Genomic DNA, 21,504 nt, shown 5'->3' on the forward strand with positions numbered 1-21,504 from the left:
ATATTTAATCATATGACAATTTAATAATATATTCCTAAAATATATCTAAGAGAATTTTAAACTATAATTATATAATTTTTGATTAATGAAGGAAAATAACAGTATTACATATTAAACTGCAAATGATGATAAGAAAATACTTATCAAAGAAATATGTTAAAGACATTTATAATTAAGATAGAATATAAACAAATAAATTAATAAAAGTATCATACTCAATAATCTAGAGATGAAAAGAACAAAATTAACCTGTTAATACATTAGAAAAGAAAAACATTGATATATTCCAGCATGGATCTTTGGTGGTGAGAGGAAAATTTCCACCATAATAGGCTAGAAAAAAATCTGGAATTTCTGAAAAAGGGAGAGAGAGAGAGAGAGAGAGAGAGAATTAAAGATGACAACTTCAGTATCTTTTGTAAATTAATCTCAGAAGTGACATACCACTGCTTTTCACATGTTCTGTTGGTCATACACACTGACTCTGGTACAGTGTGGGAGGGGAATACCAGGAGATCATTGGGGACCTCTTAGAAATTGGCTACCACAGTACACCCTCTAGCACTCAAATGAGCCATTTCTTTCAGTTATTTTTTGGTAAGGGATTATATTTTACAATGTAGGAACATTTGTCCCGGAAGCTAAAAATCTTTTTCAAGATACTACTGTTAAGACAGTAGAGATTTAACCCAGGTCTTCTGACCTAAAGCCTCATGGCTTTTCTCCTGCAATAAAATAGAATGCCATGTAGGTGTACTACTGTGTGTAGCACTGTTTTCCAGCATTCATAATATTTCTATACTGCTGAGCTTTTGAAATCATCATGACTATTTTTTGCTTCAGTTTTGCTTTATCCTCTAGCCTTCAGTTTACTCTCAGCCATATCCTACTGGTATAAATGTTCCAGACTGACAAATTCTCTCTCTGCTTTTCCAGATTACTGTTTGTTTGTTTTTTTTTTTCTTTCAATAGACATGTATACTATAGAACCAGACTTATTCAGATCGCATGAATTGTGGGAGTAAATACATTTGAAGTGAAAATGTATGGGTCTTTCCATGTTAGTCTGCTCAGGCTGCCATGACAAAACACAGACTGGATGGCTTAAGCAAAAGAAATTGACGGCTCGCAGTTCTGGAAGTGGGAAGTCCAAGACACAGATTCTAGCTGATTCGATTCCTGGCGATGGCTCTCTTTCTGGCTTGCAGATGGCTACCTTCTCCATGTATTCTCACATGGTGGGGAAAGCAAGCAAGCTCTCTTGTGTCTTTTATAAGGAAACTAATCATATTAATCATAGATTTACCCTTATAACCTCATTTAACCTTTGTCACTTCCTTACTCCAAATAGTCACATTGGGATTTAGGGCTTCAACATATGAGTTTTGGGGGCACAAAATCCATGAAGTCCTTTACACTTTCCCTATGAGGAAAAAATGTGCCTGGACTTTGGGATATTACAGCTTTCAAGGGGCTTTTCATTTTCCAAAGGGGCTTGTGTTTTTTTCACATTATTTTTCTCAATAGTAGTCCAGATAATGAACTTTTAATATATTTGTGTTTCCAATAAGTAAGTTGCTCACAATATATGGAGTTCTATTATTGCTCTTATTTTAGAAAAATGTATTTCCTAAGTTTCAAGTTTTATAAACATTCCCTGTTTAAATTTAATATAATACATTGCAATTTAAAACACTTTTCTATAAAATGGAAAATTGACAAAATTTACCTACATAAGAGACTGGTAGTAATGAAGTAAAATTAAAGTAATGAAAATAGCATTACCTCAAAGTGGACTTGAATTTGTTTTAGTCACTTAAGTAGCACCCTATTAGAGGATCAGATTTATTTTATATTAATATAAAGAGTAAAACAAATACATTATGTTAATAATCCAGTATAGTACTTCATTATAATAATTTCACTATTATCTGAGGCCATTGATACTGTAGCAGATTGAATTAAGCTATTCTCAGCATTTCTCTTCTAGACCTACATACACACAATGCTCATTATAATCAAAAGGGCTGTTCAACAAACATTTTTGAAGTAAATCAATTCAATTAATGAAGGAATCCATTTTCTTGGATTAATATTTGAGTTTCTGATTTTACTACTTTTCAAAAATACTATATATTTTTACTACTTTTAAGGAAAATGTGACCCTTATAACAGAAATTGACAAGCTATTGAATGTATTAAAGTCAGTAACTGATATATATTATAGTCAAAGCATAAGAAACATGTTCTTAGTAAAATATAAAATGATATTATAATGACTTTAGAGCTCTACCTAGCATTATATTGTTTGTACCAACTTGTGTTAAATTTATCAACCAGTCTTCTGAAGTCAGTAAAAGAAGGAATTATTTTAAAAGAGTAATTTTAAGAATAAAATAGAGGCTATCACGTATCCATGTGTTTTGATCCATTTGTCTGCAGTTGTTTTCTATTGTCATTAAAACCCCTACAAAATTCTCTAATTCCGTCTCTTAAAACAACTCTGAGAAGCCAGTTGTTCAACTATCTTAATTACATTCTCTTTTTGATCATTTTTACTAATGAGTTAATATATCATGGAATTATTGTCTTAGGAATTGAAAGAAAACAATTTGGATGATGCTTTTGTATTTTACATTTATTTACAACAAAGTTTCGTAGCACCTTCTAGCTCTGCAAAGAAATTATAACAATGACTATTTATAAGAAATAAAATATGTCTTCCACTAAGTAAATATAACACAAACAAATAAAACCTATCCCCAAGGTATAGTTTCTAGTGTGCATGTGTTTGTGCGTATGTGTATGTCTGAGAGAGAGAGAGGGAGGAGGGAGTATGTACATGGTGTAGGTCGTTCAAGATTACAGAATAACAGTGTATTTGCCTCTTACACTTTTGACAACATAAGAACACAAAATGAGCAAAATGTGAAGCTGAAAGTTAACTTACGTGGAATTTGGAAAAATCACAAATTCTTTGCTTTGCTTTTAATCAGTTAATTGAGAACAGTACATTTTTTTAATGAGAGGGTACGTCATAGAAAAGTTGCAAAAATGTATTTTAATAGTATCATCATTTTAACAATTTTTATCATTACTATAATAGTCATATGGAATTCTTACAGTCCAAAATATCACTCCTAACAAAATTTGCAATCTTAAATATTTACTTTAAATCACATTGTCTTCTATAAATTCTAAGCTTTTGTGAGCAATGATGTAGAATATAATAAATACTAAATATTAATTGCTGCTATTGAAAATTTCAAACTTAAGGGAATAATTTTTTAATGAAGACTTAAGCTTATAATTTCTTGCTTATGGTTTAAAACAAAGAACTCTGGTACCCTGTTGTGTAGATTTAGGGTTGGTAAAATTAGTTGGAAATGCTAAATATATTAGTCATTTAAAGGTCACTTGAAAGTTTGGTATTTTGCCTTGATGATCAGGTAACAAGTTAAGAATAAGCCAGTTCAGGCTTCATTAAGACAGTTTTGAGGTAGTTTGTTTTTCAACAATAATAATGGTAATAATAGTAATAATAATGCATGACAGTTTCAAGTACTACTTTATGCTAAACTCTGCTGCTGCCATCCTTGGTTTCTTTTTAACTATTTACGCATGATTTAGGTGGCCTGTATCAAAAGACTTGCTTAACATACTGAGAACTTTTATAAAGCCTCTTATAGTCCATAGATAAGAATCAAATTTAACATAATTGTGAAGATATTTTGAAAGACCTATGATATTCTATGAAAGAAGAATCTGTGGGCACCAATTACTTCACCTTCTAGAAACAGAATGAGTTTTGTTTTTTTTAACATCTTTATTGGAGTATAATTGCTTTACAATGGTGTGTTAGTTTCGAGAATGAGTTTTGAATCAGTATTTTCAAACTTCCCCCAAGTAAAGTGCTTTCTCTTTAGTGTCAACAAAGCTTTATTGCATCATTTATTTGGCTTATTTGTCATTAGTAAACAATATTTATTATGTACCAAGCAATAGGGGGAGTTGAGGAAGCCCTTGACATCCTTTTTTTTTTTTTTTATCCTCCAGTTTTTAGAGCATAATGTAGAATAGAAAATGATAAAGACATTACCTTAGGTTCCTAAGCATAGGGCATCATAGTCATATTATTGTAGTGACATTAGAACAAACATACAACTTATAAACTCCCACCCATATCACATACATCAAAAGCAGAAGAGATAATGAAGTAAAAGGATTAAATGGAACTGAGAGAGATCAATCCCAGGATTGGGGGATTTTGTAACTAGTGTAGCACTGTCTCCACATTCTAGCTGGAATCCCAGTAGAGAAGTAAATGCTGCTTATATCATTTTATGCATGAATGAAAATGATTTAGATAATTGATATGTTATTCTAGCAAATCCAATTACATGAATATTGTCAACTGACTAAAAAATCTAATTGCTGGTTACAGAACTTATTGCTGAGGTTCTTCCTAATATGTTTCAAATTGACATTGTATACAGGATTATACCTCATTTATGATTTATGGGAACAAAATTCTTGGCAGTGTTTATATATATACATGCATGCATATATATATATATATATACACATATGTGTGAATATGTTTACAAATATATCCAAATGTATACAATATATAAAAAGTATGTAACTTATCAAAGCTTTCTTTGTGTCCTTTGAACTTGGATGACTAGACAGTGAAGCTCACCATAACTCTCTAGCACCACCAGTTTCATACGTCCTCCAGTCTAGTCAACCAGCTCCATGGTGGGCCTTGTCTCTCCTGTAGAACACTGTCTCTAAAACCCATCACATCTCTTGGTACATGGAAAGTCAGTGAATCGTCTTAGTTCGAGCATCTTCTATTACACTTTGATTATCATTGTGAACCATTTTAAACTACGTTCCATAGAACCACTGGTGTTTTGAGAAGGTGCTTTTAATAGAGCTTTGGTGAAACAAATAAGGGGAGAAGGAAACCCACATCCTTACCATGGTTCTAAGGCCCTATATGTGCTGGCCTCCTGCTCCACTGATGCCACATGCTACCACTCTCCCTGTCTCTCACTCCAGTCCAGAAGCCACTGGCCTCTATGCCTCAGTGACCTTACTACACCTGGATATCACTTCCTCAGATATCTACATGGCTTATTCCCTCACTTCATTCAACTCTCTGCTCATGATTCATCTTGTCAGAGAGAACGTCCCTGACTACCTACCTAAATAATAACTTCAACTACTTTTATTTTCCTTTATTGAGCTTACCACAGTAGGATATCTTAAATATTTTTTGTTTATTGTCTCTCACACAAACACAAGAATGAAAGCTTTATGAGTGTTTGTCAGAATTATACTGATATGTCCCACTGCTTAGAATATAGAAAAAATGGAGGTGCTCAAAAAGTACATAATGAATGAATAAATGAAAAAGTGAGTCCCTTATATCCATGTCAACCAGTTTTTGGTTTTTGTTTTTCGGTGTACCACAAAGTGTCTTTGAAGAACACTTTTCTTTTGTAACAAAATCTCTGTGTCTGAAAAAAGTTTGAAAAAAACAGTTCAATTTATTAAAACCTATGATACTAGGTAGCATAAGTTCTAAGTATGTTTTTGATGCTATTGAAAATAATTCTATAAAGTATTAAAACATCTTACAAAAATATGATTAAAGTAGTTTATAAAACTTGTTGCCAACAATTGCCAAAAATCCTTAAATTAAGAAATGCCCAGGTTTTCATATTTCTTTAGTAAATCCTTTCTATAACTTGTGAAATTGGGGAAAAGAAACTAGACCATGTATATAACTATAGCAGTTTAATAAAACATAAGCATTTGTCTTTTTAATAATGCCAGTTAAATGAAGACAGTTTCTAGTCAATTTTTGTGCCCCCAGCTATAATAAAAAAATCTAAGAAAGTATCCGAAAACTTTTTTAAGCTTATTTGTTTTAAATTGATCCTGAGATCTGATCATACTTATCCTTTATGGGAATCCCAGTGGGAGGAAATAGAAGAAAATCTAAAGGTCATGAAATTCAAGGTCATGATAGTCTTGTTAATTGGTCATGAATTATAGTCATACATCCATCACCCATTCATTCATTCATTCATTCATTCATTCAATGTAGTCTGAACTCCTACCATATGCTAGAGGTTAGATTGCAGCTTGATATTTAGTCTCCTTTTTACCTGACCCTGAACCCTGTCCTTTCTACTCAGCCATGATAATTCCAAACTTCTCTGCCACACCCACTGCCGGCCACCCTCATTTTTAACCGAACTGGATCTGTACTAGCACCACAGAGCCTCACCAACCTGCAGGAGAAGAGCAGGTTGAATTTTGGATCAAGTACCTTGTTTTTGGTCCATGCTTTTTCATAAACTAATATGCCCCTGTTCATCTTCCTATCTTAACTCTCTGGCTTTTGTCTGAGACTAGAATTATAATCCTGGACAATTCTAGTTCTTCCCACTTGGCTGATATTTAATTTCTCAATTAAGCATGTATTTGACATTGTGAAGAAGGACAATATTGAGCTCTGTACAGATTTTAAAATATATGCACATTCTTTAACCACAGAGTCCTTAAATTTGAATAAATGACGTTAACAACAATACATAAGCAAGGAATACTGTGCTAAATGCCATAAGAGAGGAACTATATCTAGTTTGAGCAAATTGTAAAAAATATTCTAGGGTAGGAGGAAACACTCTATTTTTAAAGTACATACATTTTACACTGTCAAGAAGTAGCCAACTGAAAGGGGAGAAGAAAGGGATTATAAACATAGGGAACTGAGATGATTGTACTGTAAGATACAAATAGATAAGTAGTGGGATAAGTGCCACCCATTTATATAAACGGCGGTCATTCATACAAGTGCATGCTATCAGTCATTGACAGAACAAATAGACAGAAAATCAGTAAAGATATAGAGAACCTGAAAAACAATACAAACCAAATTTCTCTAATTGAGATTTATAGAGCACTCCACCCAACAACAGCAGAATACATATTCCTTTTAAATATACATGGAACATCACCAAGATAGACTGTATGTTGGACCATAGAACAAGATCAATACATTTTTAATGATTTAAATCAGAGTGTATTTCTGGTACAAAAGTGAATTAAATTAGAGATCAGTAACAGAAAGATATTTGGAATATCTCCAAATATTTTGAAATTAAAAAACATTTTAAATATCTCAAGGGTCAAAGAAGAATAAATCACAGAGGAATTATAAATAATCTGATTGGATAAAGGCACAACATATTAAAATTGTGGGATAAAGTTCAACAAAATTGTAGAATATAAGGTCAACAAATAAAAGCAATCTTATTTCTGTATAACAGCAATGTACAGTTGTACCAATAACTTTTTAAAAGCCTATTCACAATAGCTCCAAGAATGGAAATACATTGGTATGAATTTTAAAAAGTACAAAATCTAAATGCTGAAATTACAAAATACTAAAGAAATAAATCTAAGAAGATGTCAATAAATGAGAGACAGACCATGTCCATGGTTTAAAAGACTCAATATAATAAAGATGTCAATTCTCTACAAATTGATATGCAAGTTGAATACAATTCCTAGAAAAATCCCAGAAATATTTTTTGTAAATGTGAACAAATAATTCAATTGTGTAAAGCAGGGTGTCCTATTATTGCAGTCATTAAAAGAGCCAAGGCGGCGCTGTTCATCTAGCATGCCAGCAATTGTAGGGGTTTGAATGTTGTATCCAAATTTATGCTGGGTACAGGGATGATACTGGATTCAATAATGGGCTGAAACTACTAGGACAGCGAGAATGATTCCCCGGTTAGTGCTTATTTTGTGGACTCAGTCTCTGTAGATTTGGCCTGCAGAAACGGAGGACACAGTATGCCTCCTCTTGCTTTCTCATTTTCTAAGAGAGTTCCCTAATGTTTGCTTGGCTATCCTTATCCTTTTCTCTATATCCCTTCCAAGCTACCATATAGAAGATAAGAGCTTTATCTAGCCCAGGTTGCAGGAGAAAGAGCAAATGTCAATTGCACTGTATCTACATTTGCATTATCACCTGGTATGTTATCATGGGGTGTTCTATTTTTTAAAAATATTCTCTTGTTTCTAAAGCTCCAATTTAATAAATTCATTTGAGCATGCCCTTAGTAGAAATACCTACTCCACATGACTCAACTAATTCTCATGTCTTCATAGTTGACTTCAACCAAGAACAGTCATATCTGGACCATTATGTCCAAGTAAGATATGACTTTTAGCAGAAATCATTCCTGATGGGAATAATCAAATTCTTATCACCTTGATAGACAGATAAGTGGTATAAATGATATATGGTCCCCAATTGCAGTTTATGTAAAAATAAAATAATATGTCTAGAAATGTGATTTATATTTACATTTTAATATTATTATATTTGAATACAAGTGATAAATTTCCTTTAGCCAAAATACTCGAGTTACATTGTAGGGAAAGATCATATTAGAAACTGAGAGGTTAATTACTTTTTTGCAATCTATTCATTCACCATTACTCTAAGAAGTCACTCAAAAAGAAACTCTATATGGAAATTTTAAAACAACTGTGGAATTTTGTTACATAACCCATTTTCTCCATGATGAGCTTGAATGATGGAAACAACAAAAGTAGTACCTTATAGGGATGGCAGCAGGTGGAGGGTTTTCCCAGCTTCTTCCTTTTCTAAATCCTGCTGTTCTCACCTTTCTTTGGTTTAGCATCCTCACATTCATTTCTTCATCTGACTCCATATATTTCCCACATCCTGGTCCTCCTGGTAATCCTCACTTGTCTCCTGCTGCTTTGCCAACTTCTCCTGGTACTGCAACTACTGGAGCTGAGACAGCCATGAGTCAAGCACCCAACTGCAACCAGTTTATATTTTAAAGTGATGTAAAGGAGAGCAATAATAAATACAGAATTGGCTTTCTTGGAATCTTCAATGCTTGGGTTTCAGAGTCTTTTCTGGGCAATGCATTGAGAAGTAAGAACAAATGACAAAGTCAACCTAATCTTTAAGTCAGTGGTTCACCAGGACGGTGGGCAGTGCAACTCCCAAAGGGATGTTTTGATAAATCACAAAATGTTTTTTTCTTATTTCAGTGATTCATGGGGACTGAAGTGGTTGGGGCCAGGCATGCTGTACATCTTGCTGAGTAGAACAGTCTACGTAATGAAAAATGTTTTGTGTACTTCATGACTTCCAAATTCCCCTATGTATATTCATGAAGTTGGAAGAAAAAGCCTGTTGATAATCCTTTTAAATTTTTATTTTTACCCTAGAACCAATTTCACATTGAAAATAAACCAAAGCATCATTTACAAAGTTTTAGTATATGTTGTTTTTCAGAAATTCAACTACTTTGTAAATCAAGGGAATATTTAACTAAATTTTTATTGAAACATGACCAAGAGTGTTTTACTATTGCATAAAATTACCTCAGTGGGAGTCAGGCCACTTGAATTTGAGTTCTCCTAGACAGCACACCTTAACAGTTTGCATTTATGGCAGGCGCAACCATGACAGTTCTATAGATGTGAGCCTCTGGTTCCATGATTATGTCTCCTAATGTAGTTGAGCCTAAACATTTATACTTTGAAAAACACAATATTTTGTTACAAATTACTTGCTATTTATTTCTTTGCAGAGTTAAGCCAAAATACATTGATTTAAAAAATTATTATCTATTTTCTTTCTGTATAATAGATGGAGCATTAAATATATTTGTTTTTCAATGCATAGATTTCATAGAATTAAGAATTACTGTATGAAGTAATTAAACAAACTAGTACCAACTATGGGGGACAAAAAATTGTGTAATAAGTTATTTAGCTGAACATAAAAAGTGTTAATTATATAAGCCTGAAATCAAGATTTGTCAGGAATAATTGACACATTTATATATATCGATTGATATTTCTGTCATGTATAAATGATGCTATATACAAATGATAAAACAAAGTCATATAAAAGTTGACCTTACAGTACAGATGTCTAATGGGAATATAAGTCATCCTTATCACCTTTCAGCCGTGCTGACCAGTCATGTAATAAAAATGGATGGCACCTGAAATGAGGAAACAATTATGTGGTGATCTGAGGGAGGGTGGCCATACCCAAAGGATGAACAGAATACTTCAAGCTAAACTAACAGCAACATAATGAGCTAAGAAGTGACAGGCACAAGCACAGGCAGATCATGTTTGCTTGAAGCAAGCAGAGTTTGAGCTGCTTCACTGCCTCATTTAAACAGAAGAGTATGCTCAGCATGAAGCTAAGAGACAGTTTACAGGGAATGACACCCTGCAGGGAACAGCTGCTGCTAACCCCCAAAGGACAGAATTATATAGAAGACATACTTATTTAATTTTGCAATTTGTGAGGAAGTCTTTTTATTTTTATTTTATTTTTTTTTAAAGGTATTGTTTTTTTTTTTAACATCTTTATTGGAGTATAATTGCTTTACAATGGTGTGTTAGTTTCTGCTGTATAACAAAGTGAATCAGCTATACATATACATATGTTCCCATATCTCCTCCCTCCTGCATCTCCCTCCCACCCCTCTAGGTGGTCACAAAGCACTGAGCTGATCACCCTGTGCTATGCGGCTGCTTCCCATTAGCTATCTATTTTACGTTTGGTAGTGTATATATGTCCATGCCACTCTCTGTGAGGAAGTCTTTTTAGACCCACTCTTTTTTTGGCATTTTATTTTATTAATTTTTTTTTTTTTAAAGAGGCAACAGAGTTTAATGAAGAGGCCGTTTACAAAGGTGTGGTCAGGTGTAAGATGTCTAATTTGATTTTAATTTCCACAGCATAATTTGTCATTCTATTATTCTACATTCTTCATAGTTTACGATGCTAATTATTGGGAAAAATAGGTATGTTTCTAGCCAGTACTATAGGCTTTTCATATATTATCTCACTTAATCTTACAACAATCCTGAGATGTATGTTCTCTTTTCCACTCTTTGCTGAAAGAGATAGGAAGGCTCAGTAAGATTTTGTCATTTAAGATCACATCGCAGGTAAAATTTCTCATTTTAACTTTGTCTTCCTGAGTCTGAAAGCTCTGTATTTTTTGAAAATTTTTTATTGGTGAAGTAAGTCAGACAGAAAAAGACAAATATCATATCATATGATATCGCTTATATGTGGAATCTAAAAAAAGGCTACAAATGAACTTATCTACAAAACTGAAATTGAGTTACAGATATAGAAAATAAACTTATGGTTACCGGGGGGTAAGGGTGGGGGGAGGGATAAACTGGAAGATTGGGATTGGCACATAGACCCACTCCTCTGAGCAGAAAGCATCAAGGTCAATGAACCAATCACATAGTACAGAAGATATTGCCATATTTATATGATTCAGTGGAATGGATCAAGTAATTTTAACAGGACTACTATATTTCCATAAATATAAATAATTTGTTGATTATGATTGTTCTTAAGAAAAACTAAATACCCTAAAGCATAATTTTAATGGCACTGCCTTACAACCATATACAGTATTCAATCCCAATTTCTATTCTGGAAATTGAACCCATATTGAGTCCAGTTCCAGGTCCAGGCCAGAAAAGCAGGGGAAATCCAAGTTTAAGTGAAAGAAGTACTGATTCCATATATATCTCTGTCACTCTTTAAGAAAGATATGCTTAATAGGAAAACAATATTTTCTCACGTAAATTCCAGGTTTTCTTTAAGAAAGATCCTGAATCCAAAGGTGAAATATAGTAAAAAAAAAAAAAAAAAAAAAAAATAGTATGTGTTTCTTTATGGAAATGCTGTTAGTTTTAAATTCTTGACGTGAGGGATTGGATATGTCCTATATGAATTTACCAAGGAATAAAATAGAGGTCATAAAATATAAAGACACAATAGGACATATTTATAACCTCATGAAACAAAATGGCATTTTAATATATTAAGCTGGCCACTTTACTGTATTTGTTTATGGGTCCTCACTACAAAGTTCTGTCCCTGATTTGAACACATCAAGTATGAGAGGTAAAAAGCACAAGGTAAATGAGGGTTACAAATGGCGTTTTGTTTATGAGCCTCCTGTTTAGGTTGGTGACATTCCATCACACAACCAAGGCAATGATTATTATTATGATTATCTTTATAATAATCTGTAGGATCCTGCAGAACTTTTCCAACAACATATTCAGATCCTAACAAATCAAATTGAGGTGGAAAAACAGCAGATGGACGTTAGGAAAAGTTAGTGCAATATGATGTCATAAAGAAAAGCATGTGTGTCTTTTCTCAAATTTGCTTCAATATATTCTTTACAGAAGGTAGTTTTCTTTAAGAGCATTAATTAGTTCAGCATTTGTGTGATTTTATGAGGAGGAGGTGTGAGTAGCCATAATGGTGGCAGTAAAATGCAGTGAGCCCTAGTATATAGTTCATTTTAATAAAGAGGAGAAACACACCTTAGGTGACATATTTTAATGGACTACTATATGAATGACCAAGAGAAGAGAGAACTTCAGTTTCAATATGAAAGGTAGAGACCATTGAATGAATGAAATTGTGGCAAGAAAACATATTCTTTAAATATCCTTTAAAATCTGCTACCTCAAATCCTTCCTGTGGTATTTAATTCTTTATGATCAACAAGATGATCAAAGTTTCATTAATTAGTTTGTTACAGATAAAAAATGAGATCCTTTTAGAAGTCATGTCTCTTATAATCCAGCTATTATTTAGATAGATATTTCAGAGAGATAAAATAATTTTCAAGTTGTTTAGAAGACTAAGGTGCAAGTAGAAAGTAATTACTATTATTACTATTAAAGTATCTCTTTCTGTTCACTGAATCTGAGACCGACCTGACTGATTTGCTTACACATGGCTGCTTTTAAGTGCCCTCTATTCTGAATTTTGTTCTCCATATTACAGTTGTAACATATAGGAAATAAAATGGATATACCTTGTTTAAAGATATCAATAGAGCAAAATTATTTCCATAATCAAGAACAGATCCAAATACAGACAAGTGACTTAATCATATAATTTAAAGGTTATTAGAAGGTCCTGCATGACCCTGAATATTTATTTTCCCACCAGCTTACTATCTTATTTGTTTATTTTCTTATATGGACTAATATTCCTGCAATTAGAATTACTTCTTCTGTAAGAAGAAGAAAGAAAGGACTTTATTATCGTTTTTATATAGTATTTATGAAAACATTTAGAAGGTAACTATTAAAAATACACTCAGGTGAAATGGGCCCAAGAGAAATGGGAGGGAGGGTATTAGTTTAAAGGAAGCCTTCTCATGCATCCTTCTCATTTCATTAGCACAGATAAATTTATTAAATTAACTATTTGCTCACCAAAGCCTACCTGACCCAAGAATTATGAAGTGGAAAAGCCACTAAGTGTAAATATGTACTAGAAACAAAGAAAAATACCCTAAGGGATTTGGCGAGCAGCATGGATTATTTTCAGGTGGGGTTTTCATGGAGGACAGGTCCAGGAAAGCCTCAAGGAAGTGTAAGGGTGTCAGGGAAAGCACGTCCAGAGTTTGAGAGAACTGTGGAGGTACTCATACTCAAAGCCTAGAAAGGACTCATTTCACAACTCCTAACTTCCCTCTCTCTGCCATGAATAACATATATGGCACAACTGAAGTTTCCCTGATAGGCTTAAAATATTTTCTCACATTTTCTTTACCAGTAGTTCTATCCTAATCCAAACATTTAAAAGTACTCATTTTTACAGACATTTTAAAGTAACACGGTGGCAAAATTGGATCCTCAGATTGATACCATCAAGGATAGTAACATAAGATTTTTCAGCTTAATACTTTTAAAAAGCTTTCATTCCTAAGAGTAAGCTTGTGAATTAAGATCAGAAGTTTAAGCTAACTAAATTCTGCTTTTAGATGAGAAAATAAAAACTAAAATACTGGCAGTTTCTAAAGCTCCTTCAGGGGGAACTAATTCTTGGATCATTTGTGTTGATCATACAATCCTTTCCTTTTTAGCTAATTGAAATCAACATAAAACTCAGTTTATTTTTAAACAATATATTCAATATTTGACAATTAAGTTCAAAGAGAAGGATATTGGATTGAGGGTTAAATACTGGGAAGTAATGGTGTCTCTTCACAGACAATGAAGATTTGCAGTTTCATTAATAATAATAAATTATTATTGACTCTGGACCCACTATGTACTACTCTTCAGCCACAGAACATGACAGGTAAGGCCAGAGTCCTCATAGAGTGAAAAACTTAGGCAGGGCTAATGGGGGGGAGAGGGTACAATGACATAAGTAGTCAAGTTAATTTCACTTAGTGATTGGTGCTCTGAAGGGAATGAGCAGGATAATGTGACAGATTCAGCTTTGTACCCCTTTGTGATCAGAAGACACTGAGTTTTTAATGAAAGCTCTGAGTATGAGGAAACAGCTGGATTGAAATTTCTTTTCTCAAACAACCCAGTCCCTGGATGTTCTAAGGATTTCTTCCCCTCATTTTAGCCCTGCTTTCTCTCCTTTCTGCTTTGCTTTTTGCTGGGAACCCTACTCTCCTACAGCTATGCTTCTGTGACTAGAGATCTTGCCTTTTGTCATTGACTTTTTGCATTCCTGATATCTGGTTTCTGACTAAGATCTCTTTCGGGGGATTGACATGGAAAGGAAAAGAGGTGTAAGCTTTAAAGTAACACTGTGGCTACTTGTGATCTTAATATGTTTAAATTTAATATATTTAAATATTTTGGAGAGAGAAGTTTAAATAAATGATTTCAGAAATGGCTTTTGTGTTTAAATTATTTAATGTTACATCTATTGATCAATTTACAGTTAATGAAGTTGATCACAATCATCTTTAAACCTAATTTATTTCCTTTTTTCTTTAAAGCCCTTTTCTAAGAAAGATGTGCTTCAAAACAACCCTTTTGACCTTCTTTGTATATAAAAAACAAGATATTAGATAGTTTTAATTAGGATTTTTAGAAGCCAGAGTTCTTTTAAAGACTGATCTAACTGTAGGAACACTGCAGTCAGACCATTTTAAACAGCAAGATCACCAAAATTACCAGAAAAAGCACAAAAATACAAAAAAGATGGCACTCAATTGACTGCAAAAAGGACACTGTTTAAGTTATGAGAGCTGAAACAAGAAGGCAGAGCATGGCCTAGTTGGACCTCAGTTGGAAATGTGCATGTCATGTGACTCAATTTTGTTGCTGCTCTGCATTCCCACATATGTGAATGCCTGCAGAGCATTGATTTGGGGGTTATAAGTACATGTTAGCAAGCAGGCAATTTGCGTATACGGAATCCTTGAATAATGAGGGCCAACTACACTTCACAGTGTTAAGGTGTGCAAATTACTTAGAATAATAAATGTTCAACAGATATCAACTTAAACTACAGTGTTAAATGTAATAGAAACTGTTGAAATATAGTTATTTGCTTTTGTCTTCATTCATTTGCCTCAAGTTTGCCATTTCAAAATTGAGTCTTTTTACTTTAATTTTTTCCATTATCCAGTTTACTGCCATTTACTGCCAAGCGTCCACTTTTTCCTCACTGTTATCAGTGGGCACTCCTCCAGCCTCTGTAACCCTCTCTCTGTGCTCACACCCTTTGCAAAAACAGTTCAGGTGACTATTTAACAAGTCTGAGTGAGGACTTGAGGGTACTCTGAGCAAGTCCCCAGCTAAATTATGGTTATTTTATTTATTCACCTTTTGCTTTTATTCCCCAAATGCCGGATGCATTCCAGGTATTTGAGGTTGCCGGGAATCTTCCCTTTACATATGTGGAGTGGGGTTTTATTACCATTTGGGGGTAATTCTCAGATAGTGTATTTATTGTCAAGGGTTTTAGTCAAAAAATTTTTTTTGTTTAGGAGCTGTGGCCTATTGATGCTCCTTCCTGGCTGAGACACTCAGACCACATAATTATTCTTTCACAGTAGATTATGGTGAACTTTATTTATTTATGTATTTAGTTAGTTTTGGCTGTGTTGGGTTTTCGTTTCTGTGCGAGGGCTTTCTCTAGTTGTGGCAAGCGGGGGCCACTCTTCATCACGGTGTGTGGGCCTCTCACTGTCGCGGCCTCTCTTGTCGCAGAGCACAAGCTCCAGACGCGCAGGCTCAGTAGTTGTGGCTCACGGGCCTAGCCGCTCCGCGGCACGTGGGATCTTCCCAGACCAGGGCTCGAACCCGTGTCCTCTGCATTGGCAGGCAGACTTTCAACCACTGCACAACCAGGGAAGCCCTATGGTGAACTTTAAGATAGGGTTTGTGGTATACTCCCTGGTAGATTTTATCGAAATATCACTCCCTCCATTAAATGTTCAACTGAATTTTATGGTCACAGAGAAACTGTTCCACAATAAAGGATTTTATATTATTTGAGTAATATAAAATAACATTAATTAAAATGTTAACTTTTTAAGTCAAAATTTGTATGTCACTGGAGAACTTTGCCTTACTGAGATGGAAATTCAGATTTTTAAAATAGCTTATATATAAACTTTTAAAACTATGATGGGGGTGGGAGGAATCACTCATTCAACTTGGATGTTATAGTTGTAGTATGACGATTTAAATATGTTTCACTTATGCTCATGTTAGCCTATTAGATTTAAGTATTTCATAAAGAATTTTTATTTCAGATAAGCCTTGTGATAAATGTTATCATTGTATGTTGGCTCAATTATATAAATAGTATTTAAAATCCAGGTCTTTTACTTACAAAACAGAAATAGAGTCACAGATGTAGAAAACAGACTTATGGTTACCAGGGGGGAAAGGGGAGGGGAGGGATAAATTGGGTGATTGGGATTGACATATACACACCACTATATATACAATAGATAACTAATAAGGACCTACTGTATAGCACAGGGAACTCTACTCAGTACTCTGTAATGACCTATATGGGAAAAGAATCTAAAAAAGAGTGGACATATGTATATGTATAACTGATTCACTTTGCTGTACAGCAGAAACTTACACAACATTGTAAATCAACTATACTCCAATAAAAATTTTTAAAAAATAAAAGAGATGGGATCAGGAGTAATCTTCTCCTAATTAAAGCCTGGTGCAGTAATATGGGGGAAGTTTTAAGATTTATTGTAAAGAGTTAAGAAACTAAGAGAGATTTTATCATTCAAGTACAAAATGAAAAAAAAAATGTAGGGACATGGGTTGCCCTTTTAGAGGGTTAGAGACAAAAAGAGAGGACAAATAAGATGATGCCAAATGGAAAATGATGAAATGCGTTGTAAAACAAAATGAGAATGTAAATATTCTTGCTATTAATTTCAGCTCTTTGTGAAGCAAAGGAATTGCCAGAATTACTAAATTTTTGAAATAAACCTGTAGAGTAAAAACTAAGTAAATAAATAAAATGAAATAAAATAAAATTCAGGTCTTACTAAGGGTTAATAAGATAATGAATTCCAGTATTTTTTTTCAAAACAAGGATAGATAATTTTTACCCTTTTTCTTCATATTCACTTGAATATATGTTGCTGCTGCCTTTTGTAAATGTTCCATAATTCCATTAACCACATTTTGTTGATCTGAAAGTTCATACAAGCTTGAAGTTTCAAAAGTACAGTTTCATATCCAATATTAATAGTGTTACAACAAACACACCAAAGGAAATAAAACCTTTAAAATTTCATGCCTCACAAGGGAGAACTGTATTAAAACGATGCCCTCTTACAAGTTACAAATGGGAAATACATTTTAAATGAAAAGGCATCTGCTCTAGAAGAGCAGATCACTTTGTTTTATAGCAAGTTCAAAATTCAGAGAAATATTCACCCTTCAGTTACCAGACTAATAAATTGAATCAAGGGGGGCAAGGAGAGAGATAGAAGAAAAAAGGGGAAATAAAGTAAAAGCAGGAGGTGGGTTAATAAAGGGCTTTTTCTTGTGAACTAACTTCTCCCTACAAAAATGATAAGAAAACAGCAGACAGAGCAACAGAGATAAAATTGCATCAGGCTTCAGTGTTTATGTTTTTGATGGAAATGTACAAATAATTCCAATCCCTTGCGATGCTGTCATGCTCCATCACTTTAGTCCATTTTCACCTTGCAAAGAATTCTGAATGGGACTTCCTTCTCTGGCAGCTAATTAATCTCTTACAAGCCTGCTCTTGCAGCCTGTCTGCCTGGAATGCCCCACACATTAAACAAGTGACTTGTGAGCAGATTTCTTGCCCCCCTGAGCAGTTCTTTCTTCCTTTAAGCTATATGAAGACCCAGCTTTTTCTTTTTGTTTGGGAAACTATGTGCACTAGAATATATCATTGAGGAACCTCTCCCTCTATCCCACTACCATAACTGAATACACTCCCAAATAATTAAATTGGGTTTTAATGACAACAGACAAAGCCTGAATATCAATTGTGAATGTGCACAGTGCAACAGTGCACATAATATGTAAGGACACAATAGTGCACATAATATGTAAGGACACACATTTCTAAATTATACATTTTCTGTGTATGTGTATTTGTTAGATCTTCATTGCGATGAAACAGATATAATCATATTTATAATACTGTTGAATTTGCCTTAAAAATACTACCAGATTTTGAAAATAGGAGACTTTTTAGTTTTTTGGCAAATTCTGTATGTAAAGAAGATTAAGGTAAGAGCATACTTATTTATAGGTTGAAATGCTTCAATTAAAAAATAATAGAAATTCTATTCAGGTTTATTCTATTTAATAAATACAGCCTTTTAAAAAGTTACCACTAATGAACTACTTGCAAATAGCAATGCTTAGCTTTGTCAGAGGTGGAACTATCTTTCAGTAATAACTCACAGGAGGTTAGAAATAGTAATCATTCTTTAATATTTTGCTGATGCTGTTCACAGATCTTTTTTATGCAGTTATATGTATTGTTTTATTTTCTCTCATGTTTTTCTGTTAAATCTTCTGTGGATTTTTGTTTGTCTATTTCTTTATATTTCCTTTTTACTTCCTTTTTAATTAAACGTAAAAGACTTCCCAGTAACTATGTAATGCATGCCTTTAGAAAACAGAGATATATATGTTAATGGTATAGCTATTCCAAATATTAAAGATTCTTTATCCATCTATGAAGATGCATGTAATTGACACATGCACGCATGGAGATGTACTTGATAAGAGAATAGGATCACTATAAATATTCAATTATTCACAGAAATGTATATTAAGTAGTTATTGTGTCCCACATACCAGGAGAGTGAAGCCAGAAGGAAAAGTATTCTGAAAAGTGTTATTCATTTTTAATTGTTTAGTCAAGGTAATATATACAGTGAAATGGGCAGCTTATTAAGTGTTCAATTAGATGAGTTTTGACAAATGTATATACCTTTAAAACTAATGAAGATATAGGCCATTTCTATGATCACAGGAAATTTCCCATTCATCTGATGAAAGCCCACTTCCCATAGCAAACACTGTCTGGTTTCTATATCCATAGAGTGTCTGTTCTTGAACTTCATATGAATTTAATTATATGATACATAGACATATTTATCTGGATTCTTTTATTCAGTATTATTGAGAGTAAAGTATATTGTTGTAATAATCAACAATTTATTATTTTTAATCACAGTCTAATGAGTTAATATGGTACTACTTCATCTAATATGTAAGGACCTTAAAACAGTGTAATTCCATGTTTACCCCATCTTCGTGATTTTGCTGTCTTGTATTTTACTTTTACGTACTTAAAACACTGTCCAGTACAGTGATGGTATCTTTACTTTAGCCAGATGTCTTTTAAAAATTAGAAAAAGATGTTTTACATTACCCATATACTTATCATTTCAGATGATGATATTCTTTTCTGTATACAGATGTTTCCATCTGGTGTCCTTTCCATTCAGTCTGAATGCCTTCTCTTCAGCATTCATGTAGGAAAGATCTGCTGGTGATGAATTTTCTCAGCTTTCATTTATCTGCAAAGTTGTTGCTTCTTCATTATTGAAGGTATTTTAACGGATTATTGAATTTTCAGCCCTTAAAAATGTTGTTTTATTGTATTCTGTCTGTTGTTTCTGTTGAGAGGTCAGTTGCCATTGGCATCATTGTTTCCTACATGTTATGTTTCTTTCATTGATTGTGACTTTCAGATTTTTGTTTTAGATTTTGCTTTTAGCAGTTTTACTATGATATGCTTAGGTGTGTTCTGTCTATTCTTAATTATGCTTGGATTTTCCTGAGCTTCTTGGATCTGTACATTGGTATTTCTCATCAAATTGGGGAACACTTTAGCCAGTATTCTTTCAAAAATGTTCTAACCCTTTTCTCTTTCCCTCCTCCTCTACACCTACCCGCCACCTCCGGAAACCCTGTTATCCCTGTGTTAGACCATGTGATTATCCCCACTGATGACTGGGGCTCTATCTATGGTTTTTCAATATTTTTTTCTCTGTTCTTCAATTTAGGTATGTTCTATTGATCTTATTCAAGTTCACTGATCCTTTTTTCTGCAGTATCCAACTTGCTATTTTGCTCATGCAATAAACTTTATTCCATGTGTTATACTTATCAATTCTTTTTTGTATAGTTTCCATTTATTGTCTGAGAGTCTCTATTTGTACACCCATTATAACTGTTTCTTTAAATCCTTAAACATACTTATGATATATGGTTGAAGTCTTGGTCTTTGATTACCAACATTTGATTCATCTTAGAGTCTGTTTCTACTACTGAGCTTTTTACTTGATTATGGGTCACATTTTTCACCTCTTCACATGTGTACTAATTTTTTTTAATTATATGCTGGATGTTGTTAATAGCAAATTGTAGAGAGTCTATATTAAGTGGTCTTTCTACAAAAGGTAGTGAGTTCTGTTCTGGCAATCTGTTTAATTATTGGCAGGTCATTTTTGCCCTTTCAGGCTTAGTTTTATTCTTGGCAAGGACAAGTCTATTTTCATTTTGAACTTAATTCATGAACCTGACCCTTACTCCTATGGTGGGTGCTTTTCTGTAGTCACAACTGAAAGTCTGAGGTGCCTACTGAGTTCCCTCCACTCTAGTTGGGATTAAAGTCCAGTGTCTTCCAACAGTTCCTGGTCTCTGGTATCATCGTACGGCACTCAACCACACAGGGCTTGTAGAGTCTTACTCTGTAGAAATGCCATCTAGACCTTGGCCAACAATTCACAGCAAATCCCCACGCAAACTACTGCCATTTCCCATGCAGCTCCCTTTTCTCACATACCCTTCACTGCAAATTTCAGGCACAGCAGCAGGTCAAACTATTCCCGTTTCCTCTTGGCTCAGTGAGACTTCAAATCTACTGGGGTTCTACTACTATATTTGATAGCAGGGAAGTGCTTCCAAGCAGAAAGTCAGGGAGGTCATGGAGCTCTTTGAATTTTTTTCTTTGCTCAAGGATTCCCATCCTGTGCTGTGTTTAGTTCAGTGCCAGAAAACAGTTGCCTCATATAATTTGTGTCATTTTATAGTTGCTTGTTGTGGAGGGAG

At 33.7% G+C, this 21,504-nt stretch overlaps 1 protein-coding gene across 1 annotated transcript in view; it reads left to right on the forward strand.

The window, feature by feature from the left end:
- The window catches only part of SPAG16 (sperm associated antigen 16), a 905,158-nt gene that overhangs the window by 517,762 nt on the left and 365,892 nt on the right, over positions 1-21,504 (forward strand). The gene's annotated exons all lie outside the window — the stretch shown is intronic.

This window comes from Balaenoptera musculus, chromosome 7, assembly GCF_009873245.2.
Source record: "Balaenoptera musculus isolate JJ_BM4_2016_0621 chromosome 7, mBalMus1.pri.v3, whole genome shotgun sequence".
NCBI lineage: Eukaryota > Metazoa > Chordata > Mammalia > Artiodactyla > Balaenopteridae > Balaenoptera > Balaenoptera musculus.